This window comes from Hippocampus bargibanti, linkage group LG07 (genome assembly GCF_051943395.1).
Source record: "Hippocampus bargibanti isolate YZ-2025 linkage group LG07, ASM5194339v1, whole genome shotgun sequence".
Lineage (NCBI taxonomy): Eukaryota > Metazoa > Chordata > Actinopteri > Syngnathiformes > Syngnathidae > Hippocampus > Hippocampus bargibanti.
The window spans coordinates 7,522,122-7,549,949 of record NC_142740.1 but is presented as its reverse complement, the minus strand read 5'-3'; the positions used below and the strand labels follow the sequence as shown (position 1 = coordinate 7,549,949).

At 43.1% G+C, this 27,828-nt stretch overlaps 1 protein-coding gene and 1 long non-coding RNA gene across 4 annotated transcripts in view; one reads left to right on the top strand and one right to left on the bottom strand.

The window, feature by feature from the left end:
* The window catches only part of fnbp1l (formin binding protein 1 like), an 85,135-nt gene that overhangs the window by 50,132 nt on the left and 7,175 nt on the right, over positions 1–27,828 (bottom strand). The gene's annotated exons all lie outside the window — the stretch shown is intronic.
* LOC148895333 (uncharacterized) lies at positions 16,190–26,377 on the top strand. The gene is made up of 5 exons (XR_016115606.1): positions 16,190–19,296; positions 19,889–19,957; positions 20,130–20,162; positions 23,217–25,854; positions 25,951–26,377. It is a non-coding gene; the product is annotated as an uncharacterized LOC148895333 (long non-coding RNA).

The following is a 27,828-nucleotide window of genomic DNA, read 5'->3' as shown; positions in this document are numbered from 1 at the left end:
ACACAAATTCCCATCAGACAAATCAGCCCATTTCCAACGGAGCTTGGGCGCCATCTTTTGCATTTTCTGGTGCACTACTTTGCTGTCATTGACGGCTCAAATTGATATGGGAGGACTCCTTTAATCGATTGCAAACATTTATGCTTTCCTCTTCAGAACTATTTGAATCATATTTATAACTGGATGAGTAACAAGAAAGCATCTTCTCCGAATTTGAAGCCAATGTTTTGATTCTCGAGCAAGGCGTGACGTCACGAACAAGAGGGCAGGACCTTCCGAAACTGGCCACTTGCGGTTTCATTTTGAAATCGTTTTTGGACACTAAGTCATTTTTATTGGTGTGTTTGATTTGACTAAAAATATCAGCCTGCGTGTTTTGGGTATTTTAGATGCTGTAAAACGTTTTTTGATGTCAGTTAGGAAGCAAAAAATTGTGTCGATTTTTTTAAAGTAGAAAATCACCATTTTAGAGAAAAAAAAATGAAAATCGACATTTTAGAAAATGTAAAAATAAAATAGAAAATCACCACCTTAGAAAATAATAGAAAATCACCATTTTAGAAAACGTAAAAGAACAGAAAATCACCACTTTAGAAAAAAAAATAGAAAATCACCATTTTAGAAAATGTAAAAAAAAAAATAGAAACATCACCATTTTTGAAACTTCTTTTTTTTATGTTGTTTGTATGTTGACCCCCCCATTTTAGAAAATTGGGGGGTCTTATTCAGTCAATTTGTCATCTACAAATTTCCAGGCTCTAATTGAGTCTCCAGATGGAAGCATTTTGTTCTTTTGTTGATTGTCGCCATTTTATATTTTTTTATTAGAAAATCACAATTTTAGACATTTAAAAAAATTTGCTGTTCCTAGTTGAGCCTGCCATCTACAGGGCAGGACTTAGCACACGCAGTTAACACCGCTACTGCCCAACGTATTCATTCGACATGCGAGGGAGACCTTATTGATTTTATGACAGAGCCTGAAAATGGACCACGGGCCGCATTTGGCCCCCAAGCCACACATTGGTGGCTTGGGGGCCGCCAATGTGTGGACATTTACAGTGTCAAACCCCATCATGATCTACCAACATGAAAAAGTACACTTCCGTCGCCCTAAAATATTTGGAAAAGAAAAGCCAACGTGTCACGCGAGCACGTCAGGTTTCATAGCAACCCGATCCGTCGGTTGTTAAGCTGCCGTCACGGTTTACGTCGACAACCCGACCGACTGGTTTGTGTCAGGTGTCGAATCGGACGGATGATTTGCAAATGAACAACTTTCTGACCTTTTCAAGCAATCCCTGAAAAAAAATTAGAACTGGTTGATTTTCATTTGCCTGCAGTGGTTTTGCAAATTTGCCTTTTTTTTCAAGCATAAAATTTTTGCTGTTGTTTTAAGTTATTTTGTATCTTTGCACATCTAGAAACGCTGTTACAAAATGTGAAACAATTTAATAGTAGCAGTGGCATCTATATATTTTTTTTTTAACGCTGCACTTTCATTCTATCAACTCCACCCTCTTATATATATTTTTTTTAATGAGCCTTGCGGGTTTGTGTTAAATGTCATTTGTAATTTATGCCGCGGGCCACTGAAAACTGGATGGCGGCCCGTCGTTTAGCCATTCCAGCTCTGCACGGTGGCCACCATCTATCCGATTGACTGGCCAGACCTTAGAGAAAAAGAATCAATAAAAAGATCGGCAACCGGACATCCCAAATGAAAAACAGGAATGACTTCACGTCTGATATCCTGGAAGATTTCCAGATAAAGTGACATTCTAAATGGCATGCGTTTAAAAGGGCGAGAAACAACTGCAAAGCGAGACAGCGTGATGACACGCCGTACGACAACAAAGTCATGTCGTAAAAGGGGGGAGTGAGCAACGTGGCTTTCGGGAAAAGGCAAAAGCGAAAGAAAGTAAGAATTGAAAATACAAGCGATTTGGACTAGGACTAGGATACTTTTGCTTTTTTTGAATGACCTCACTACAGGCTAGTGTTGAGCCGAAGAGGACATGAAAGAAAATTACGGTCGATCAGAAGAAGGAAATCATCGACAAACACGAACGAAGTGTGTGTTTGTGTGACATCCCAGTACCAATACGCTGAGTTGCTACATGTGGCTAAGAGTGTTTTTATGTTGTCAAAGCAATGGTCTCAGGTTGAAAAACTTCTGTTGTTTTTGAACAATGAAAAGCAACTACAGTAAAGTCTCGTTATATCGATATCGGATATATCGATAGTCCCGGTTATATCGATACTATTTCTATGCACGCACGGAGAAAATTACATGCAAACAGGGTCGGATATATCGAATGTCCCGGTTATATCGATATTTTTTCGGACTCCCTTGAATATCGATATAACGAGACTTTACTGTATCAGGGGACAGTATGAGTGAGGGTATTATCGCCGAGAAACCACGGCAACGTCACTCGGATATCATCAAGAGGCATCCTGGAAGTTCGTCATTCATTGACAACCACCATCACAAAGGTCAATAAAATGACTTTATTATACAGTACAGTTTATTTATTTAATTACAATATAATAGCACATTTATTATACATAAATAAGGTATATTTTGTGTAGTTTTAAGGCATATTTGGTAGAAAATTATGTTTTATGGGGACCTGGGAATGGATTATTCTCATTTTTAATGGTTTCCAGTGGGAAATTAATGTTTCGAAGACACACTTTTCGCCTTACACACACTTTCTGGGAACCAATTAAGTCCGTAAACTGAGGTATCACTGTAGTTGGCGCCTACCAGAGATACCATGCCTGGCAGCTTCACCCCCCAACCTTTACCCCCTTATGGATGCTGACAGGGAGAATGCTGTTCTAATTCACAGACAGGTTACCACAGTAACCAGAAGACCTCTATGCGAGTTAGCGTGTCAATGAGCAGCGCAGATTTAAGGGCAACCCGGTTTATACGAGGCCTTGGGACTCCACTTGCCAAACACGGAGACCCTGGGAAAAGGTTTGGGGTGTAAAAAGAATGATGGTGTTTTCTTATATGCAATAAAACGGACATAAAAAGAAACGATAGAGGTGAGAAGTAGGGGGGGAGGGTTGACCTAGTTAAATTCGTCTCCTTTATATACATTCTCTGAGTTGTTTGTGATACAAGCGTAGATCACCGCAAATACCAACAAAACAACATGAGCATCACCAAGGCAGAAAAATGCAACACGAATGGATCGTATGTGCTGATAAGGTCACATGACCATGTGGGTTTTGTTGTGCCAGCACAGAACACAAACTCTCCCGTCAACACCAGGCAGCGAAAAGCATAAAAACAGATTTAAACTTGGACAAGCAGAGGTTTGACCTTATTGGATAAAGACTAAAAAAGGAGTTTCCTGAATTACGATCTTCATAATGCTAGCAGACAGCTGTTGTTTGCGAAATGAGACAAAATGGAACAAAGATGGAAAGAAGGGCCAACGGGACCGTGCAAATCTTGATTTTCTCCAGACAGGATCAAAATGGCCCCTATGACAAAATGTTTATTTATTTATCTCTGTGTTTTTGATTTATTGTTTGTGCATTTTTTTATTTTTATTTATTCATTTGTATGTAGTTCTTTCATTGTGTATTTGTGTGTGTGTGTGTGTGTTTGTACGGCTATACTTGTGAGGTCCACAATGATTTTATACCATACGTAGTGAGGACATTTTTGACTTGTGAGGACCGTTAGGTCGGTCCTCACAAGTTTTTCATTGAAAAGGCTTCTAGAAGGTCTAATATGCATCTCTCAAAGCTGCTCACCGTCAGAATAACTTAGCCTGTGACTGTAAAGTGTCCTTGAGAGTTTTGAAAGGTGCTCATAACTTAAATATATTTTTATGATTATTTTCAGGGAGGTCCTCACAAACGCATCAACATTCATTTTGTGTGTGTATTTTTATTTCACTTGGATACACACACTTTGGACTCTCTACCGCCATCTTTTGGATTTTTAGATATTTATGTTCCAGCAAAATTCAAACTGGAGAAAACAGTCTCATGGGGTTATTAGAAAGTAAAACTGATTCATTTTCATTACATGTAATATTTGTCTAAGTTTAATTAATTTTTTAACAAAACATAATGTTCTGAAATAGAAGTCGTTTTGTGAACCCAACATTGGAATATGGCCTCAGACCCATCCAAAATTATACCTTAAGTCAAACCACTGAAAAAAATACATTGAATGAACAGGTTTAAAAAATTAGATAGAGTGGAGAAATTTACATTTGCTTCATGTTCATTCCATGAATGACATACTGAGCAAAGTTTATGTTGTCATTTTATAACTCCACATTTGTAATTAGAAGTGTACATTTCTAACAGTAAGGTAAGACCTATGTGAGTATTTTACTGGGTTTTATATTCTGATGTATGAGTGATGGAACTATTATTTACCCTTATATTTAGGGCATCAGTCTCATCTTTTGCAAAATACATACAAGGACAGAGGTGGCAGAATAAATGTGTACTCAACTGTCTTGTTACTTTTAAAAAACATCACAGAAAAAAGGGGCACTTGAGTAAAAGTAAATACATACATCGTGAAAGAAGCACAAGGACTGAGTCATTGGTAAGTAACTTCTTGTTTGTATTCAAATTAGCACATTAAACAGAAATAGTAAAGTGATATTCTATTTCAAAAGTTGTCCCTGGGTGCGAGTGCGGATGGACCTTAAAGCAATAAGTTAAATAAATAAATAAATAAATAAATAAATAAATGGATGTGTGGGGCGTGTGGGTCGATGGATGATGAATGAATGAAGTGACAGCTGTAAGCATATTTACACCCTTTGGCGGTCCCAATGATGATCATGTAGTTCTCTTGGTCAACAAGATTGGGGCCAGAGTTGAGGGAGCATTTGCTGACATGTTCAGTTGGGTCTTCTGCGGGTTAAAAAAATATATATAAGCGAGAAAGTTGTGATGAGATTAACATGATAAATAGCACAATACGTAATAATACGTTTCAAAATTGTACAGATGACGGCTGAAGAAACCTCATCGATGGACCACTCCTGTACGACAGAGCTTACATAGACGTAATAATACGTAATAAGTAAAGTGGTTAACCACCTCTCCCAGAACACACAATAATATATTTTGGCTGTTAAAAGAATAATTTGCACGTTTCAAGCAGCATGTGTGTGTGGTACTTGTCGAGCCATTCAAAATGAAATAAAGACTTACCTTCAAGATAAGCAAGAGGGCCTCACCTGCATTTCCCAGCTTCTGCAAAGGTGCAACAGCTGATGGTAACAACCCTGGCAAAAACAGCATATTCAGATGTTGGGGGAGGGGAAGAAAAACTATTTGAACTATATCATGTTAGTCCTACATAAGCATGATTTGTGCCAAACAGCAATACAGACCATTACTGGATGAACTGCATTTTTTTATCAAGACATTACGACTTTCTTATGACAGTACAGTATATATAACCCGACTGCACTCAAATAAATACTGATATATTTATTCACAATGAATGTCTTTTGTGGTGGTTTTAAATTGATTTAGCAGTTTTCATAAGCTAGAGTGCCTGACAAAAGTCTTGCTGCTTATCCAAGTTGTAGGAACAACAAATAAGAACTTGACTTGGAGTTCATCAATTGGAATCACAAATGGCTTATATGAAAGGCAATGCACATTATATCAAAATAAAGTTTTGGACAGAAAGGTCAGATTTTGCTTGGACAAAAGTCTTGTCGCATACAAAAATAATGTAGAAATTATACATATATTTCATTTTGAATACACAAATATGCTACAATAACGTCAGAACATAAAGTCTTGATGCATTAGAAAAAGAATTCATATTGTGTATGGCTCTTGTGAGCTTGGAGGACTGCATACATACGTCTCGGCAAGGACTCAATTAATTTATTGATGAAGTCATCTGGAATGGCAAACAAAACAGTCTTGCAGGACTCCCAGAGTTCATCAAGATTCTTCGGTTTCATCTTCCAAGCTTTCTTCATCTTACCCCAGACATGTTCAATAACATTCATGTCTGGTGACTGGGCTGGCCAATCCTGGAGCACCTTGACCTTCTTCGCTTTCAGGAACTTTGATGTGGATGAGAAGGAGCACTGTTGCAGAATTTGCCCTCTCTTGCAGTTTGGAATGTAACGAGCAGCAAGAATTTCTTGATTCTTCATGCACACCCCCATACTGGATGTAACCCCAAACCATGATTTTTCCTCCACCAAACGACTGTTTTCTAGGTGAATCTTGGATCTAAAGAGTTTGATGTTTCTCTTTATTTGTAAGTAGGTTCGTTGTGAGATCTCCCAGGCAGGTGACATGCAGAGATTGATCATGGCGTGGAGTCGAGCAAGTCGTGCTGTCAAACTCTGTGCGATGCTGAGCAGGTGTCTGCGAGCTGCATGTGTCTGGGTCTGAGAATGTTCTTCTTCTTGTTGCCAGTCAGCGAGTTTAGTGGCAGGGCAGCCTCGGCACAGTTCGGGATGAAGCGGCGGTAGAAGTTTACCATCCCGAGGAATTGTTGTAATTGGGTTACCGTCTCGGGTGTGGGAAAGTCACGGATAGCCTGCACCTTGCCAGGTAGAGGACGTACTCCTTTGCCATCGACTAGGTGGCCGAGGAACTTGATCTTGGGTTGCCCAGAAACGCACTTGTCGGAGTTGACGACCAGGCCGTGCTCGTCCAGACGCTTGAAGACCGTTTTCAGGTGCTGCAGGTGCTCCTCTTGGGAGTCGCTGGCGATGAGGATGTCGTCGATGTAGGCACAGCAGAAGTCAAGACCGCGGAGGACAGAGTCGATGAAGCATTGAAAAGTCTGAGAGGCGTTCCGGAGGCCGAATGGCATGGGCAAGAACTCCAACGAGCCAAATGGGGTGGTGACGGCCGTCTTCGACACATCCTCTTTCGCGACAGGGATGTGGTGGTAGGCTCTTACCAGATCGACGGTGGAGAACACTGTTTGTCCGTGGAGGAAGGACACGCAGTCGTGGATGTGAGGAAGAGGGTAGCGGTCAGGAACTGTGACGAAATTCAGCGCACGGTAGTCACCGCGGGGACGCCAGTCGCCCACCTTCGCCATGGGGACCATGTGCAGCGGGGAGGCCCATTTACTGTCCGATGGACGGATAATACCGAGCTGAAGCATGTGGTTGAATTCGGCTTCAGCAATCCGTTGTTTCACTGGGGCAAGGCGGCGAAAGCGTTGAAACTTCGCGGGACCAGCGGTCACCATGTGGTGAACAATGACGGGGGCAGGTAGGGTCGTCCGACTGGTGTTGGTTAGGTCGGTTGCGGCTTGGGCTGCACTCTCGAATGGTGATTACGGCAGCGTTCTCGACTGTGGCTGTATTCCCGGATTTCGGTTCGCAGGGCACGCATCTCGTCGATGAGCAGTTGGAGAGCATCAGTCGAGGGCCCTGGCATCGGAGGAAGCTGCATGGCAGAAACGGTAGGCTGCCGCGCGTACGCCTCTGCAACTTTGTCGGCGAGGGCGACCAACTCCTGCAAGGTGGAGTCAGGTGATGTTGTTGCCAGGACTGCTTGGATCATCGGGGGCAGCTTCTCTATGAAGATGTTCCGCAGGAAAAAACGAGCCGGATGCGCTCAGAAGAGCCGTTAGGAGGTGAGCCGTTCTGGGAGGTGCACACGTCTGCCGCTCCGGGTCGTTCGGCCACACGGAAAGGCCAGGTACAAAGAAGGTCGATCACCAGACATGGGGGGCATTGTTGGGAAGGTGGTCGACGTCGATGTTCGAGAGCACGGGGCAACGTGTGCTCTCCGACTGCCGGTTTGAGTCAGTCGATGGAGACTGTATCCTCGCGGCCGTTGATTTGAATCCAGAACGTCTTCTCACCACGGGAGAGGACGGAATACGGGCCAACGTAAGGGGGCTGGAGGGGCTTGCGCACCCGATCACACCGCATGAAGACATGCGTACATGTCTGGAGTGCGGGATCCACCTGCGTCGGTCGGTACGATGTTCGCGGCGGCCAGGGCCGCAGAGCCAGCGCAAACTGCCGGAGGCGGGTGAGCAGATCATTGACGTCGATAGTCGTTGCGTCGGTCAGGTTGAGCAGCTCACCAGGCAGTTGTAAACTGGCGCCATATACCAGCTCCGCTGGAGTCGAGTTGATGTCGGGTTTTAGCGTGGAGCGGATGCCCAGCAACACTGGAGGCAGGTTATCCACCCAGTGTTCGGCATTGTCGGAAGACATCAGGGAGGCCTTCAGTTGGTGATGGAAGCGCTCAACCATGCCGTTCGCAGCTGGGTGGTAGGCCGTCGTCCGGTGTCGTTCACATCCCAGAAACTTGCACAGCTTGCCAAATAGTGCAGACTCGAACTGGGCTCCACGATCGGTGGTGATGGACTTCAGTGATCCAAAGCGGGCGACCCAGTGTTGGAGGAAGGCACCGACAACAGCTTCGAACCCACAGTCGGACAAGGGAAGGGCTTTGCACCATCGGGTGAAACGGTCAATGCAAGTCAACAAGTACCGGAAGCCACGGGAGGGGGGAAGGAGTCCGACAAGATCTATGTGGACTTGACTGAACCGGCCGTTCGGCGTGTCAAAAATTCCCACGGGTGACTTCGTATGGCGCTGGTCCTTTGAGCGTTGGCATCGTAGACAGCCGCGCACCCAGTCTCGCGCATCCCTCTGCAGTCCTTTCCAGGAAAACCTTTTCGCCAGCAACTTGGTCGTACCACAAATTCCAGGATGAGAGAGACTGTGCAGAGAGTTGAACACCTTTCGCCGGAAGGAGTCTGGAACCAGTGGTCGAGGGACGCCGTCGGACTGGACGTACAGGATTGTGCAGCCAGAGTTAGGGAGAGGGACAGCGATGATGTTGGGGTCGTTGGCATGGTCGGTCAGACCTTCTCGTACCTGGGCTGCTGCCATCTCGTCGTAGTCAAGACCGTCTGGGAACTGGATCTCGTTGATCTCAACCCAAGAAAGGGCATCTGCGACCTCGTTTTGAGCCCCCTGGACGTGGCGAAACTCAAGGTCAAATTGCGAGAGGTAGTCCAAGTGCCAAACTTCTCGCTCCAGGTACTTCGTCGATGCCGAGGGGATGGCGGAAGGAGTGGCTTGTGGTCGGTAAAGATGATGACACGGCCACCCTCTATGAAGTGCCGGAAGTGCTTCACGCTAAGGTAGACGCCAAGAAGTTCCCGGCCAAAGGTGGAGTACCGGCGTTCGGCCGGCTGGAGGGCCTTGGACAAGAAGGCGATGGGTCGAGAGTCACCATTAAAGCCGTCGTGGAGAACCGCACCGATTGCAACCGTGGAGGCGTCAACCATGAGAGACAACTGACCATCGGGGCTTGGGTGAGCTAGGAGTGTTGCATAGGAAACGAGATCCTTCAGCCGTTGAAAAGCCTTTAATTGCTCGGAGAGGTCGACAGCAATGTTCTTCTTCTTGTTGCCAGTCAGCGAGTTTAGTGGCAGGGCAGCCTCGGCACAGTTCGGGATGAAGCGGCGGTAGAAGTTTACCATCCCGAGGAATCGTTGTAATTGGGTTACCGTCTCGGGTGTGGGAAAGTCACGGATAGCCTGCACCTTGCCAACTAGAGGGCCTACTCCTTTGCCATCGACTAGGTGGCCAAGGAACTTGATCATGGGTTGCCCAGAAACACACTTGTCGGAGTTGACAACCAGGCCGTGCTCGTCCAGACGCTTGAAGATCATTTCCAGGTGCTGCAGGTGCTCCTCTTGGGAGTCGCTGGCGATGAGGATGTCGTCGATGTAGGCACAGCAGAAGGCCGGAGGCCAAATGGCATGCGCAGGAACTCAAACGAGCCAAATGGGGTAGTGACGGCCGTCTTCGACACATCCACTTTCGCGACAGGGATCTGGTGGTAGGCTCTTACCAGATCGACGGTGGAGAACACTGTTTGTCCGTGGAGGAAGGACACGCAGTTGTGGATGTGAGGAAGAGGGTAGCGGTCAGGAACTGTGACAAAATTCAGCGCACGGTAGTCACCGCGGGGACGCCAGTCGCCCACCTTCGCCATGGGGACCATGTGCAGCGGGGATGCCCATCTACTGTCCGATGGACGGATAATACCGAGCTGAAGCATGTGGTTGAATTCGGCTTCGGCAATCCGTTGTTTCGCCGGGGCAAGGCGGCGAAAGCGTTGAAACTTCGCGGGACCAGCAGTAACAATGTGGTGAACAACGTCGGGGGCAGGTAGGGTCGTCCGACTGGGGTTGGTCAGGTCGGTTGCGGCTTGGGCTGCGCTCTCGAATGGGGCCGCGTCCGTGATTACGGCGGCGTTCTCGACTGTGGCTGCGTTCCCGGATTTCGGTTCGCGGGGCACGGATCTCGTCGATGAGCAGTTGGAGAGCATCAGTCGAGGGCCCTGGCGTCGGAAGAAGCTGCATGGCAGAAACGGTAGGCTGCCCCGCGTACGCCTCCGCAACTTTGTCGGCGAGGGCGGCCAACTCCTGCAAGGTGGAGTCGGGTGGGTTGTTGCCAGGACTGCTTGGATCATCGGGGACAGCTTCTCTATGAAGACAGGAAACTCTGGTCCTTGATGCTGTTGCCCGCCACCGTCTCGAGGCATTGCAGGAGCTGGGAGGGCCGGCTGTCTCCCAGCTCGACGTCATGCCTCAAGGCTGTGTACCTCATGTGTTCCATGAGGGTGGTGTGCCTCAGGATTTCCTGTTTCAGGGCCGCGTAAGGATTCTCGGCCGGAGGGTCAAACGACCAGCCAACTCCGGAGTGAGGGCTGCGACCACATAGTGGAATTTGCTGGTCTCCTGGGTGATGGCACGGTTGACGAATTGGGAGTCAACCACTTGGAACTCCAGAGCTCCATGTCATCGTGCCTGGGGGGAAGGGGGGGGGGGGGGGGGGTTTGAGGGAGACGGCGGAAATCTGGTCTCTTTCCATTAGGAGAGTTGATTGGGCTGAGGAGGAGAAGAAAAAAAATCCTCCTGGCTGGCTCGCCAATAAAGATGTTTCTCTTTATTTGTAAGTTGGTTTGTTGTCAGATCTCCCAATCTCCCAGGCAGGTGACACGCAGAACTTGATCGTGGCGTGGAGTCGAGCAAGTTGTGCTGTGAAACTCCGTGTGATGCTGAGCAGGTCTCTGCGAGCTGCGTGTCTGTCTGGGTCTGAGTCCGAGATGAGTCTGATTCTCTCTGTCCCGCAACGGCTACTTTTATACAATTTTCAAGCGTGTGACATGTGTCAGGCTGAGACGCACTTCAAGGAGACCAAGGGCTTGAAAGACATCAAAGCCGCGGTGCGCACCGGTGACGCCACAGGTCCATGTGGGTTCCAACAGGTCTTCTGCAGTGTTTGCGGCGATTGGGATGCAGTTCAATGGACGATTCATCAGAAAAATCAACCTTCTGCTACTTTTCCACTGTCCATCGTTTCTGCAAGCTGTGGGCTTGAGCAAATGCAACACGATTGTTTCGTTGTCTTCTGTTTAATGCTAGTTTCTGAGCACAAACTAGGCCATAGAGACCACTGCGTGAGAGAAGTCCACAAACTGTCCTTGTAGATCAGGGGTGGGCAAACTTATTGACTGGCGGGCCATAATGGGTTCTAAAATTTGACAGAGGGGCCGGCCAGGCCAGGAGCATATGGAGGCAGTGTTTGGGCCGGATATACTAAAGCATTAAATGCAGTGTGTGCGAACCTCAGCACAGTAAGCACACTACAACCCAATTTATTAAATGTCTTTCTAACGTGGAAAATAGCCCTTAGCAGTTCAAACATTTGCCTCATGGAATATGCAAGATATGGCATTTACATACTATTTCGCGGATACCTGGAATATAAGGCCAGCAACTTTTCAGAGTTGTCTGCCCTGGTGTCCGCTAGCTTTTTGTCATGAGTCAGTTTTTACTATAATTTGGCCAAGTTCGGTGGGCCGGATTAAAAATCCTGACGGGCCGTATGTGGCCCGCGGGCCGTCGTTTGCCAATGTCTGGTATAAGCCATAATAATCAAAATTCTCACAAATAAAACCTCAAAATATCTTGCAAATCATGTTATGAGTAAATAATATATTCATTTCACCTTTTAAATTGAATCACTTAAACGAATGAATGTTTTCACAAGATTCAAATTTTCTGAGTTTTACCTGTATATGATCAACTTCTCTGAAACAAGAATATGCGTCAAGGATCCTCAGTCTTGGGCTTGACCTTGCATATTTCTTGGAGTTTGATGTGGTCTTGTTGGCTCTCTGTAATTTGTGAAGCTAGAAAAAACCCCAAGCAACAAATTTAACCATCAAAAGATGCAGTGTCACTGGCCATTGTGTCAATTACTATTTGCCACTTAAATTTGCTCATGCAACATTGATACTAAGGCCTACATTATCCAGGAAAATTAATTCGTAAAAAAAGCTTCATTGTCAACAATCCACAACATTGTTCAATTATGCAACACTGTTCACAAACTATGTAACACAAGTAAATATTAGATTTAGATTTAAGGCTAGCGTTGGGCTGAAATCCTAAAGTCAAAACGTAACTAACATTCACGTCTATTAGACAAAAGTACTATTGCACTCGAAAATACTAAATGAAATCCAATACACCTCTCTATAAAGTGCTATTGTGTAGATAGATATGCATACACACTGCATAGATAATGATGTAACTGTTAATGCTAACGTTAGCTGAACACACGTTTTTAGCTTGCATGAACCTAATTTGAATGTCGAACTTAGCGTTACCTAATATAGCAACGCGGGTGTCAATATATCGCAAAAGTTAAACGGAAATTACCTTTTAATATTCCGGCTGCGATGTGATCCAGTCCATCTTCTTTCATGTTGATAGTGATTCTTTTCAGGAGCGAATGATGTGTGTTGTGTTCACCAACGAGCCGGCTCTCTGTGCGTGAACGACGGGGAGGCGGCTAATTTTTTTTCAAATGAAAGTGAGATGGGGCCTGTGTCCGAGGTTCATGATCTACACCAGTGGTTGTTAAACTCAAATTCAAAGAGGGCCAATATTAAAAAAAGAAAATTGTCGAGGGCCAGACCATTTTTTTCAAAATTAATTTGTTTGTTTTTATTATCTTTAACATACAGTCAACTAATGTACTTTATTAACTATCCTAATAAATTACAACTGAATTTTTGCTTAAATACTGAAATCAGAATAGGTTTAAGAGAATAATAAAAACAAAAACTGAAAAAAACATCAGGCTTCTATATCTTTAACTTTATTCATTCTAATTGTAATTTAAATCATTTCATCACAGACATCACATCAAGGCCAACACCTAAACTATATCTCTTTCAACTTTGAATAGACGATGCCACCAGTAAATAAAATAATATTTATCCATTTTAGTTTTTTTTTCACTGCTCAGTTACTCTGGTGATGCACAAGTATACAAGCTGAATACTTGGCATCGCTTTTACATGCAAGTGCATCAATTTCTGGAGTCTGGCTCTGCACAGAGAATTCAAATTGTAGACACCTTTCGCGGTACATGTGCTGTAACATGGGGCGGCGGGCCAGATGTAATACATATTTGAAATCATTTCGCGGGCCAAATATAATTGTAGTGCAGGCCAAAATTGGCCCGTGGGCCTGAATTTGACATGTCTAATCTACATGATTTGTCTGCAAAACTGAGGGATTGCCTATGAAATGAATGTGCAAACCATGCTGTTGCAGACAAATGAGTTGTGCTAAATGGTGCTAAATGTATTGAATGGTGATGTGGTAGAATTTGGACTGATTAAGAACATGTATCTTGTCCATTTTATGCTGTATTGTTTTGAATATCAAACATTTGAAACTGTACGCTTTGACAAAGAGTTCATGGCAGACAAAGTTGAAGTCTTGCTCAGGCCACCGAGTTAGTAGATGTAGAAAACCTTGTTAATTTCAACTCATACTCCACATTCGATACTTGTCAAATATTATCTTGGGATATCATGGCATATTAGATGTTCAAATGTGGTACAAGTTATGAGATGAACAATGATTTTCAACCACTGTGCCGCGGCACAGTAGTGTGCCGTGAGAGATCAAGAGCTCACATTTGAAAACACATATTGATGAAAAGGTTTCTTCAGCTGTTCTTCAGCATTTCGCTTCATGCCGGACGTTTCGCTTCATCTCCAAGAAGCTTCGTCAGCTTCTTGGAGATGAAGCGAAACGTCGTCAGCTTCTTGGAGATGAAGCGAAACGTCCGACACCTTCAAAGAAGTACAGATGACGGCTGAAGAAACCTTTTCATCGATGGACCACTCCTGTACGACTGAGAGCTTACACAGACATCTCATCTCATTTTCCGTACCGCTTATTCCTCATTAGGGTCACGGGGGTTGCTGGAGCCTATCTCAGCTGTCTTCGGGCACGGGGCAAGGGACACCCTGAATTGGTTGCCAGCCAATCGCAGGGCACACAAAGACATACAAAAGTCACTCACACTCACACGTAGGGACAATTTGGAATGGTCAATCTGCCTGACATGCATGTTTTTGGAGTGTGGGAGGAAACCGGAGGACCCGGGGAAAACCCACGCGGGTCCGGGGAGAACATGCAAACTCCACACAGGGAGGCCGGACCGGGACGCGAACCGGCGACCTCTGCACTGTGAAGCCGGTGTGCTAACCACTCGACTACCGGGCCGCCCGCTTACACAGACATAAAACACATATTAATCATTTTCTGCAATCATTGTCATTGTCCAGTGTCCATGCTGTAAACACTAGGGGGGTAATTAAATATTTGTCCATGTGGCAACATGTAGCCGATCGTCTCGTTCCTCCGAGAAACTTAATGATGCATGTGAGAGGTCGTGGTGACAGTCAAGGAGTTAAAGGAGTTAGGAGTAAAAAGGGCAACTGCAAACTCCGAATTGGGTTGTGTACAAGATTCTGACCCGGATGAAGGCCCTAGTATTAGTGTTGGGGAAAATAAAGCAAAGACGATGACCTTAAGGCAACATAGTGAAAGCTATCTTTCGTATGGATTTATTTTGATCGGCAATGAGACAACACCTTCTCCATTATGCCTGTTGCGTGGCGAGAAGCTGCCTTTCCAGCAGCTCATGTATGTTGTTTTTCTACTTTCATTCCTTTCATCACTTTGCTGCTGTGAAATGTAAATTTCTCCACTGTGAGACTAATAAAGGCAAATCCAATCCAACAGCGCCATGGTGCCGAGCAATTTGAAAGAGTAGTTGAAACTAGCCAAAGAGTAGAGGTGAGCATTTGTGAACAGCAGTATGGGTTCATGCCAAAAACGAGTACGGCAGATGCAGTGCTATGTGACATTGTTGTTACGAGTTATTAAAAGTTGATATTGAACACAATTTATCATACCCCCCTTCAAAACAGACCTCAATCAAAGTTTAAAAAAAGCTGTGGCAATTTTGATCATCAGTTGAGGTCTGTTCTCACGCTCTAACCTTACTGTCTTCCCCTACGCCACTCCCGCCCACTTTCTGCAACTGTGTCTGTCTCTAATTCCCATCCCCCACTCGTTTAGAAATCAATGAGCAGACTGCCAACAAGCTAAAAACAGTCACTGCTTTGGACATTGAAACTGTATCTTATGAATTGCATCTTATAAATAAATATTTTCATTGCACTTCCATCTTAGCGTTGGATAATTATGCTGCTCTAAGAATAATTATACATTTTCATGTGAGTTTTTAAACCATGATATTAAGTTGAAAAAATGTGTAGATTATGTTGTGGGTCATTTTTACCTGTATTTCTACAGTCCAAACCATCTCAGTCTGGCCTTTCTGACATTCTCTCCAAGGCCTCTAATATGGCTTGTCCCTCTGATAATCTCATTCCTGATCCTATCCAACCTGTTCACTCCCAAAGAAAACCTCAACATCTTCAGTTCTGCTACCTCCAGCTCTGCTTCCTGTCTTTTCTTCAGTGGCACTTAAGGACCAATTATAATTTTCCATGTTAGTTTAATACATATAGTTTTATTTGCTGTACCTATGTTAGAGGTATGTGACATTGGAGTTCATATAGTTTAATTAAAACACGATGTTGCTCAAAACGTATCGTTCTCAGCCTTAAAATATACCTCAATCAAAGTTGAAAAAATACCGTGGGAGAATTCTCAGTGAGACTTGGTGACTGTTGCACTACCCCTCCCCCACTTAATTAGTGACACAGAGACTGTGCGCGTCTCCCCGCCCACGCAGCGCGGATGAAGAAAAAAAAGATTCTGCACTCTATTGCAATGCCGAAATAGTAGTTGAAACTAGCCAAAGAGTAGAGGTGAGCATTTGTGAACAGCAGTATGGGTTCATACATCTTATGAATTGTCAAGAATAATTATAAATTTTCATGTGAGTTTTTAAACCATGATATTATGTTGAAAAAATGTGTTGATTAAAGAAAGAGTAGTTGAAACGAGACAAAGAGTAGAGGTGAGCATTTGTGAATGTGTTCATGCCAAATGTGAATGTGTTCATGCCATAAAGAATACGGCAGATGCAGTGCTATGTGACATTGTTGTTACTAGTTATTAAAAGTTGATATTGAACACAATTTATCATACCCCCCTTCAAAACAGACCTCAATCAAAGTTTAAAAAAAGCTGTGGCAATTTTGATCATCAGTTGAGGTCTGTTCTCACGCTCTAACCTTACTGTCTTCCCCTCCCCCACTCCCGCCCACTTTCTGCAACTGTGTCTGTCTCTAATTCCCATCCCCCACTCGTTTAGAAATCAATGAGCAGACTGCCAACAAGCTAAAAAAACAGTCACTGCTTTGGACATTGAAACTGTATCTTATGAATTGCATTTTATAAATAAATATTTTCATTGCACTTCCATCTTAGCGTTGGATAATTATGCTGCTCTAAGAATAATTTTTTTTTTCATGTGAGTTTTTAAACCATGATATTAAGTTGAAAAAATGTGTTGATTATGTTGTGGGTCATTTTTACCTGTATTTCTACAGTCAAATAATAGTTGACATCAGCAACAACTGCATCTGAGATCTTGTAAATATACTTGAAAAGAAACAACATATTTTCTATCCTCTTCTTTTCCTTTGGGCTTTTTCCTTCAGGGGACGCCACAGCAAATCGGTGTCCTCCATCTAACCCAGTTTTGTGCATCGTCTTCTCTCACACCAGCTATCTTCATGTCCTCTTTGACAACATCCAGAAACCTCCTCTTTGGTCTTCCTCTCGGTCTCCTGCCTGGCAGTTCAAGGCTCAGCATCCTCCTCCCGATATAATCACTGTATCTCTCCTCTGGACATGTCCAAACCATCTCAGTCTGGCCTCTCTGACTTTCTCTCCAAAGCCTCTAATATGGCGTGTCCCTCTAATGTACTCATTCCTGATCCTATCCAACCTGGTCACTCCCAAAGAAAACCTCAACATCTTCATCTCTGCTTCCTTTCTTTTCTTCAGTGCCACTGTCACCACGGTTTTATACACCTTTCCTTTCATCCTAGCTGAAACCCTTCTATCACGCACCACACCTGACAAATACTGAGGAGAGATCATCCCCACAGCTTCAGAAATTTACTGGGAAGTTCTCCTGAAGTTTATCTACACATGGCGGTAAATTGAATTTGTCACGTGATATAATGACTTTGCAGTCTTTCATTCATCTTCACTACCATTCATCTTCAGACTTTGCAGTCTTTCATTCATCTTCAGTACCACATGCGTCCTCTGATTCTTCTCAGATGCTCCTCCAGGTAGTCTTCCAGGATAGACTTGCATATTCCATGCATAACTACATTTTACATCATAGGCTGCCCACATTTTCATGGCATATTTGCCAGGTTTATTGAGCAAGTGCTGTCTGAAAGTTGTCAAATCAGATCACATGAGATGTGTGGAATTTCTTTTGAGACATTGTTTCTTGAAAGATTGGCTTTACATACTCTTCATCCCACAGACATTCAGTTGCTTCTCCCCATGACCTGTGCACTCTGGCTAATAACTGAATTCCAAGGTATGCATGCAAGTCAGTCTGATCCAATGGCTTCAATTTCTCTTGAAATACATGCTTCCCCTCCAAATTTGTCTTTTCCTGGAGAATCTTTTCTATTGGTGAGGACATGGACAGCTGAAATGCTGATTGAAGAACATCAGGTGTAATTTTGGTCACAACAGAAGATGATATTCTGCCTTGACTTTGGTGTGGTGATGTTGCATGACCATTTTATCTCACCATCCTTGTCCCCTCTGCGGCTGATGATTCCCGCTTTCCTTGGTTTTTATCGAGGAGAGAGACAGCAGTAGAACTGTCCTCTGTCATCCTTGTCGTTGGATGCATTACGAAACTTATTCAAACTCTGCAATGTAACTTATTTTGCTGTACATCTTGTGAAGCTTGTTTTGGTGTGTTGGTCGAAGAGATAACATTGGATTGGATTGAATGTACCTTTATTCGTCTCGCAGTGGAGAAATGACATGAGGATGGTGACACGTCAAATCAGAGAATGTTCCTGCTCTCTATACATCTGGCTCTCTGGCAGTTAAAACAAAGTACTGTTCATCAAATAGACATGATTTTTGGGATATGAACAGCTGCTTGCTCACATTGCAGTGGATGGGTCAAAATGCTTTAAGAAAAGCTGTGTCAATTTTGATAATTATTTTTACCATTGGTCATGAATGTGAGGCCTATTTTCACACTGTAAAACCTTCGGTTCAACTGTGTGACTGTCTGCAATTCCCATCCGCCATAAAACTGCACATACAAAAAAAGTCTATTGTTTTATTTTGCCTTGGACATTGAAACTATGAAACTAACTACTATGTATATCTTATGAATGGCATTAAATAAGTAAATAATTGTGTTTCATAACACCCCCATATCAGCGTTTGATAATTATGCTTCTCTAAGAATAATTATTCTTTTTCGTGTTAGTTTAATACATATAGTTTTATTTGCTGTATTTATGTTAGAGGTATGTGTGATTGGAGTTCATACAGTTTAATTAAAACACAATCTTGCTCAAAATGTATCATTCTTAGCCTTGAAATACAATAGACCTCAATCAAAGTTGAGTTGAGTTGAGTAAACCTTCACTGTTAGACAGAGTGACTCTGCATACCCCTCCCCCACGTATTAGTTGCTCTGAGACTTTCTGCAGGATGGCGCCCACACTTTGATCAAGCAATTAAGAGCGCTCAGGCTCCAGGACGCCATGCGCACTGCGCATGAACAAAGTTTTGCAGCCCTCCCCCCTCGCCCAGGACACTGACAGTGCGTGTTCATCAATTTAATAAACTGCGAGCGCACAACCAGCCCATCAGCCCAAAGGAAAAGTGAACAGTGAGCGAATAAGATTTCGGAATTAAATCAGGTAAGGAATTCAAGTTTTGAATATTTTTCTTACAAATGTGTCATTCTAAGAAATTACTACAGGATTCGAACTTTCGTGTTTTATCAGAATGACAGTGAAAGCGTCGTCATGTTAATTGAGCAGAGAATAAAATGAAGCTGATGTAACTGATGTAGTAATAGTGTAATACGTATTGAGTGAGAAGCACGTAGCAACGTAAATCGAAACTTAAGTCCGGTCAGTATTTCAGAAGTGCCCATTTGGTCCCAATCGTTGTCGCGTCGGGCCAGCCAATAGAACGTAATTTAAACGTCACACATAAATGTAGCACAAGCGAAAAAAACGCACAGCCAAATTTGGAAGCACGATAAAAAACAAATGGCACACAATAAAAACAAAAGCACAGCTACGGTGATACCAAATGACATTTGATTTATTTACTTTGACCACCCCTGGTCACGTGTAGAGGATTTCTTTGTATTATGAGTTTTTTTTAAATACCACGTGAAGGAGCGTTATTTGTTAGATCACATGATTCACGTTGAATTCAAATGATAACCCATTTGAGCTGTACTGATGACTTTTTTTAATCCCACCACCTGAATTTTTTTAGGTTATCAAAATATCTTATATTATTTTGGATAAGGACCTGGAGAATAACATCAAGAAAATGACTACCCAGGTATGTTTCAGGACAATTTCGCACACTTTTTATTGGAATTGATAGTTTAGTGTAAATTAAATGCACTATCAATTTGAACGTGACCATCATTCTTATTTTGTTTGTGTTCCGTTAACTGACATTGTTTTTCTTTAGCACCTGAATATTAATCTATTTACTTTTATTGCATTAGGCCCAGCAAGATGATGTCAACACAGCAATTCAGGTACATTTCAGTATTACTATTTTGTTGCACACTTCCATTTAATGTGTATCTACTGTGTATCTAAGTTTTTTTACTTGTTGTAAATGCTTAATACAGTAAAGGAATGTTTTCTTGGACCAAAATATTAACGACAACAAAAACAATTCAAAATACTTGAACACATGCACTATTGGATGAATTTCAAAGTTTTGCTAATAACAAAAATCACTCCATACATTCTTAACAATAGCTATGACGTTTTACTGTGAAAAATGGTGTATTTGAGTATTCCATGCTATCTTTTATTTCAGTGATTCACTTAATACACTTTTTGTAGCACCAGACATGAAAATGAAAATGAACATAAAGAAAACATGGTGGTGTCAAATTTTCTTCCATGGCTATATGCGCCTGTGGTTACAGCCAAAGACAGTGTCTTACCATCTATGTAATGTAACGTTGCAAAAACACAACGTAAAATACAAATCAATTTCCAGAACACAAAGTACTTTGGACAAATTACTATATTGCGACCCCTTATCAACACAAAGGTTATATGGATCAACAAAAGCTCTGCATTTAGGCTGAAAAAACTTATATTAGGTGAGATGCATATTGTCAAAGTCAAAGTCAGCTTTATTGTCAAACGTGCTAATATGCATGACATACAGCACAAATGAAATTAATGTCCTCTCGGACCCAGCGTGCAAGACATGCAAGGCACTTATAACGTGGCTAAAAGACATACAATTGACAACAGACAATACTTATAATTTCCTTATGTAAAGTGAGGTAGTGTCGTCTAGAAAGTGAGGCAGTGACGTATGTAAAGTGAGGTAGTGACATATGTAAAGTGAGGAAGTGACGTACATAAAGTGACGTAATGTCGTAATTGCAAAAACAAACAACTAGAAAGGGTTGAAGTGAGGTCTTGTCTAATGAGAAATAACAAAAAATAGAGTTCAGGATGATCGTACAGCATGTAGCGTGTAGTCAGAGTTCGGTGAGTGTGGCAGTGGGAAGGGGCAGGCTGGGCAGGGCTGGGAGGGAGTTGAGTCTCCGGACTGCCTGGTGGCAGAAACTGTCCTTGAGCCTGCTCGTCTTGGCTCGGAGACTCTGCAGTCTCCTACCCGATGGCAGCAGGCTGAAGAGGCTGTGGGAGGGGTGTGTGGGATCGCCAGCGATCCTGATGGCTCTGCGGGTGAGGCGGGTGTTGTAGATGTCCTGAAGGGGGGGGAGAGAGACACCGATGATCTTCTCAGCTGTCCTCACGATGCGCTGCAGAGTCTTACGGCAGGACATGGTGCAGGCGCCGTACCACACGGTGATACAGCTGGTCAGGATGCTCTCGATGGTACCGCGGTAGAAGGAGGTCATGATGGGGGTCGGGGCTCCAACCCTTTTAAGCTTGCGGAGGAAGTACATGCGCTGGTGGGATCTCTTGGTGATTGATGCCGTGTTGTGGCTCCAGGACAGGTCTTCGGATATGTGCACTCCCAGGAACTTGGTGCTGCTCACTCTCTCCACTGCAGCACCGTCTATGGTTAGTGGAGCATGCTGGGGGCGCACTCTCCTGAAGTCCACAACAATCTCCTTCGTCTTCTCCACATTCAGACGGAGATTGTTGTCCTTGCACCACGTGGCCAGGCGGCTGACCTCGTCCCTGTAGGCTGTCTCCTCGTCGTTGTTGATGAGCCCCACCACAGTCGTGTCATCCACAAACTTTATGAAGAGGTTGGAGCTGGGTGATGATGGTGAGCAGTCGTGCGTGAGCAGAGTGAAGAGGAGGGGGCTCAGCACACACCCCTGGGGGGCCCTGTGTTCAGCGTGATGGTGCTGGAAGTGTTGTCGCCAACTCTGACTGCCTGTGGTCTCCCCGTCAGGAAGTCCAGCAGCCAGTTGCACAGGGAGGTGCTGATCCCCAGTTTGCTCAGTTTATCGGTGAGCGATTGGGGGATGATTGTGTTGAATGCTGAGCTGAAGTCGGTGAACAGCATTCTGACGTAGGAGTTTCTGGTCTCCAGTTGGGTGAGCGCTGTGTGGAGAGCAGTGGAGATGGCATCATCGGTCGAGCGGTTGGGCCGATATGCAAACTGGAAGGGGTCATGGCTGGGGGGGAGGGCAGCCTTGATGTGGTTCATAACTAGCCGCTCGAAGCACTTCATGAGGATGGGAGTGAGTGCGACCGGGCGGTAGTCATTGTGGCAGGTGGGGGACGACTTCTTAGGGACCGGGATAATGGTGGTGGCTTTGAGGGAAGTGGGCACAACAGCCTGGCTCAGAGATGTGTTGAAGATGTCCGTGAAGACATCTGTGAGCTCCACAGCGCAGTCTCTCAGAACACGGCCAGGAATGCCGTCGGGACCCGGGGTTTTTCGTGGGTTGGTCCCTCTGAGGGATCGCCTCACGCTGTCCTGGGACAGTGTCAGCACCTGTTCGCCGGGAGGTGGTGCGGTCTTCTGTGCTGGAGTGCTGTTGTCTGCCTCGAAGCGGGCGAAGAAGTCGTTCAGCTGATTCAGCAGAGTGGTGGAGTTCTCACAGGTCTGTGGAGAGGGCTTGTAGTCTGTGTAGTCTGTGTAGTCTACAGTATATGTTTGTTTAGCTTTTCGTTCTTTTCTGGCATCTTTTTAATGATAAATTGCAGTTGTGGCACTCTATTGGCCAGACAGAAATGAACATACGCTTTAATTAAAAACAAGACATAATACGCTGAAAGAGTTAAAATAAATATTGTAATTATATACAGAAATTGCCGATTAATAAATCTATGAAAATATTGCCCTGAGTACAGCTCACATGGAAAATTGTTTCCTCCGCAATCCATACCAGCCATCATTGTTATTTGTTTGCAGAATACTTGGAAATCAGTCTCTTATTGTGACGCAGCTAATTCGCTAAATGTGTAGTGGCAACTAACTACCATGGAGGACTTGTTAATATATACGATTAATATTTTATCCCACAGGCAGTCCTCATTATGACCTATCTCATCATATAAACATAAATCAGTACTACTTAGTAGTATTATTTGCAATGGTATTTTCGGATCTTTTTACTTTTTTATATTTATAACAGATGGACAATCCCACTGAAGAGAGCGATTTTTCTGACTTGGACAGTCATTCTGGATCAGATGTGGAATACAAACCTACCTATACATCATCCACTGATTCGAGTGTTGATGAAGAGATATCCCTTCCAAAGGTAAAAAATATGCCCTGTCATGACACATACAATGAAGACTCTACAAGTCAACAGACATATGGAGCAGACCAGCGTAGAGTCGCGTCTGCAATTAGAAAACAAAGTAACCCATTAACCTATGTTCAACGAAAAAACAAAAAAACAAAAGATGAGCAAAGAAGATCCATCTGTAACCATAAAAACGTGTTCAAGAAAAGAAGGCAAACGCGTTTGGGACAAAAGGCATTATTGTTTCTACTGTGGCCAATCAAATTTGAAGATGGCAAGACATTTAGAAAGGAAACATATGGAATTTAAAGAAGTTGCTTTCACGTTCAGCTTTCCATCAGGATCCAAAAAAAGAAAGTCCCTATTGGAACAGCTTCGGAACAAGGGAGACTTCAAACATAACAGCACGGTTCTAAAAGATGGACAAGGGGAACTTGTCACATGGAAGCAGCCAACCGATGCCGCCTCCACCGATGATTATTTGCCCTGCCCATCATGTTATGGGTTGTTTTTAAAAAATGTCTGTGGAAACATCATTCAATTTGTAGAGCAAGAGAGCTATGCAAAGACGACAAGCGAAGGAAAGGAAAGAGGGTCCAAAATATTGCTGCCAGTCTCCTCCCAACAGCCGCATCATCAGAGGGATGTGAAACAATTATCAATAACATGAGACAAGATCCTGTATCGTTTCACATACGAAAGGATTTCCTAATTTGCAAGTATGGCGAATCACTGTATTCCAAACATGGCCGTGTCAAGTCCAAGCACCAGTACATTGCGCAACGAATGAGGGAATTGGGACGGTTCATGCTTATTGCTAAAAAAATGGATAAGACCATCGCGGGTCTGCAGGATTTGTGTACGCCTTTAAAGTTTAACACTGTTATAAATGTCGCAAAGAAACTCACTGCGTTCAGTCCAGGGGAAAATGAATATGGGAAATCCTCCACAGCTCTTAAATTAGGATTTTGTTTGAAAGGAGCAGTGGAAGTCCTTATTGGACAGACTCTGATGGAGGACCTGGCAGAGAGAAAGGCAAAAAAATTTCTGGAACTCCTCGAAAAAAAACTGGAAAAACCATGTATCAGTCAGTGCTCATCAAACAATAGATGAAAAAAGATGGAATAAACAAGATGATATTCCTCTTACCAAGGATGTCATCACACTCAGGGACCACCTTAGAGTGGTTGAAGAGGAGGCAAAGGCCGAATTGACCCAAGGGATGAGTTTAGGTGCTTTTCGTAAATTGAATGAATCTGTTCTGGCACAAATGATTGTTTTTAACAAGCGGCGTGAAGGGGAAGCATCACGTTTGACTTTCGAGACCACCAAAATGCCAGCACAAATCCAGTCAATCAGGACATTTTTGAAACACTTTCACCATTGGAAAAAGAGTTAAGCAAGCTCTTAACTCGCATTGAAGTCCGGGGCAAAAGGGGCAGAAAGGTCCCAGTGTTTTTTACAGAAAGAATGTAGGAGTCCATCAACGTTTTAATTCAAAGGCGACAAGATGCAGGGATACCTGCTGAGAATCCTTATCTTTTTGCAAGACCAGGTGCAATGACAAATATCCGGGGATGTGACTGTCTGAGCAAATTTGCGAAAGAAAGCAACGCAGAAAACCCTCATTTCCTAAGGTCTACCAAACTGAGGAAACAGGTTGCGACACTGTGTCAGCTGTTGGAGCTTAGTGAACAGGAATTGGAACAAGTCGCAAGGTTCATGGGACACGACATCAGAGTGCACCGAGATTTTTATAGACAGACTGATAAAACTTTTCAAATTGCAAAAATCAGCAAGCTGCTTTTTGCAATGGAGCAAGGCACTGGAACACTTAGTGGAAAGAATCTTGACACCATTAAATTATCTTTTTCTGGTAAGCATTCACTGAAATGTCATCATATTTAAAAAAAAAATCATTTTGAGACTGGCATATGACTGTTCGTATGCCAAGGTAAAAGTTTCAAAAATGTAACGTTCGTAAACCGAAAATTGAAAATGTCTTTGGTTTATTTCAAATGGTTTTGTATACTTTGGCAATCTAGTTAAATCAGGCCCTATCAATTTTAGATTTTGACCCCTTTTCAGACACAAGGGGGCCACTTTTTTTAATTTCCCAGATGCATCCCTGTAGAATTCCAAATGATTCCTTTTGAAATGGCTCCCTGTCCCACCATAACAAGTGCAAGGTGTCATTTTGCTTGTTTTACTTTAAGGTGACGTGACAAAAAAAACGAGCAAAGCGCTGTCATGGCAAACGGAATAGAACTTCTGACTCAGATGGTAAACTGGAAGCTTTTTTTGGCTATTAGTCTTACCTTGAGGTATTGGTTCGCACTAACTTTTAATTTTGGATCCAGAAATATTTTTTTTTTCTCCATAATTTAACAAGTTAAAATGCATGCACCGTATTTGCCCATGAGTGTCAAATTAGCAATGTCTCCTTTCTTTGTAGATTTGAGTCCAAGAAAAAAAATTGCTTCCAAAGAGCATGAAAAATCAAAGTCAGAGAAAAAGAAAGGTAAGTCTATTTATTTTATGTATATAATCCACACTGTAATGCTGCCACAAGTGGTCTTTGTGAGTATCATTAAATTGCAATTGTCATCATATTTAGGGTCTCCCAGAGTAAATTTGAGGAGACCGTGGAGTGAAGAAGAAAAGGCTGCTGTGGAAAAACACATGAAGAGACTGATAAAAGGGCATCAAGTGCCTGGGAAAGAACAGTGTACTGACTGCATTAAGAAAGAGCCGCAGACTTTGGCTCAAAGATCCTGGAAAGACATAAAGAACTTTGTCCACAACAAAATTGTGACACTCAAAAGAAGATCCACTTCTCGGGTTCTTCAGTTTTAATGATACAACAAATTTGTTTTGATGTGCATGCCTTTTTCTTCACAAATATGCACTTTAGTACATGTTCTAGTTTCTTACAAGAGTATTTAATTTTGTATTATATTCCCTTTTACTGTTGTTAAAAATGTTTTGCTTCAGGACAGATTTCATGTTGACATCATGTTAAAATAAAGTTTTAGTTTATTTGATTTGGTTATGGAAATTCATTGAGCAAAAGCATGAGTCACTTTACCAAAGTAGTTATGATACAGCAATCGACCAGACCAGCTTCCGATTGATATGAACATATAAATAAGGAATTCCATTTATTTTAAGTTAAAACTATCAAGTTATTCATTAAACAGTCTCTCTCTCTCTCTCTCTCTCTCTCTCTCTCTCTCTCTCTCTCTCTCTCTCTCTCTCTCTCTCTCTCTCTCTCTCTCTCTCTCTCTCTCTCTCTCTCTCTCTCTCTCTCTCTCTCTCTCTCTCTCTATATATATATATATCGATACTATTTCTATGCACGCACGGAGAAAATTACATGCAAACAGGGTCGGATATATCGATAGTCCCGGTTATATCGATATTTTTTCGGACTCCCTTGAATATCGATATAACGAGACGTTACTGTATATATATACACACAATTAAAATACAAAATGTCTGCCGTGTAATTGTAGGTGATAATGAGAGGTAAAAGTTGACACAAAAAGTGGTTTGAAAACTGAACTGAATCAACCAAACAAAAAAATTAAATAAATAAAACGATGTTTCGAACATAATTCACTATATGAGTGAGGTCCCGGGATTTACCCATTCGGACCTCACTTGTCTAGTGATTCCACTCTCAAGTCCACTTCTTATTGCTTTGTTTTTTAAACAAGTTGAAGTGGGAAATGCAGTTAGGGGGACATCTAGTGTTCAAATATAACACTGGTTCTTCTCTAAACTTATCAGAAAGGGTGGTCCTCACTCCTGATGTGGAGTTACCCGGACCTCACAAAGTCGTTCAAACAGGAATGTGTGTGTGTGTGTGTGTGTGTGTGTGTGTGTGTGTGTGTGTGTGTGTGTGTGTGTGTGTGTGTGTGTGTGTGTGTGTGTGTGTGTGTGTGTGTGTGTGTGTGCGCGCGCGCGCGTGTTTATTTCGCTATTTATCTTTGTGTTTATTCATTTATTCGTTATTTATGTAGAGTGACTGCCTTTCTAGCAGCTGCTGTTTTTTGCTTTTCTACTTTCATTCCTTTTATAACTTTGCTGCTGTGAAATGTAAATTTCTCCACTGCGATACTAATAAAGGCAAATCCAATCCAATCCATTGTTTCTTTATGTCTGTGTAAACTCTCAGTCGTACAGGAGTGCATTACATGAGGACTGTAATTAAAGAAATAAACTGTGCTGTAAAATAAAGTTTTATTTAACTTTTTGATGGTCGTTGATGGCTTATGGAAGGAGAGTCACCTTCCATAAGGACTGTTGGTAATTTAAACTCTGGTGCTGTTCGGTCGTGTGCTTCTGCCGAAGATCACTCCGCCAGCCGTGGTGGGTGTGTATTATGAAAATAGTGCTTATAATAAGGTTTAATTTTCATAAATTTGACGTTTGTAAGACGAAAAGTTTGTAAGTTGAGGTCTCACTGTACTTTTTGAAGGTGTTGGACGTT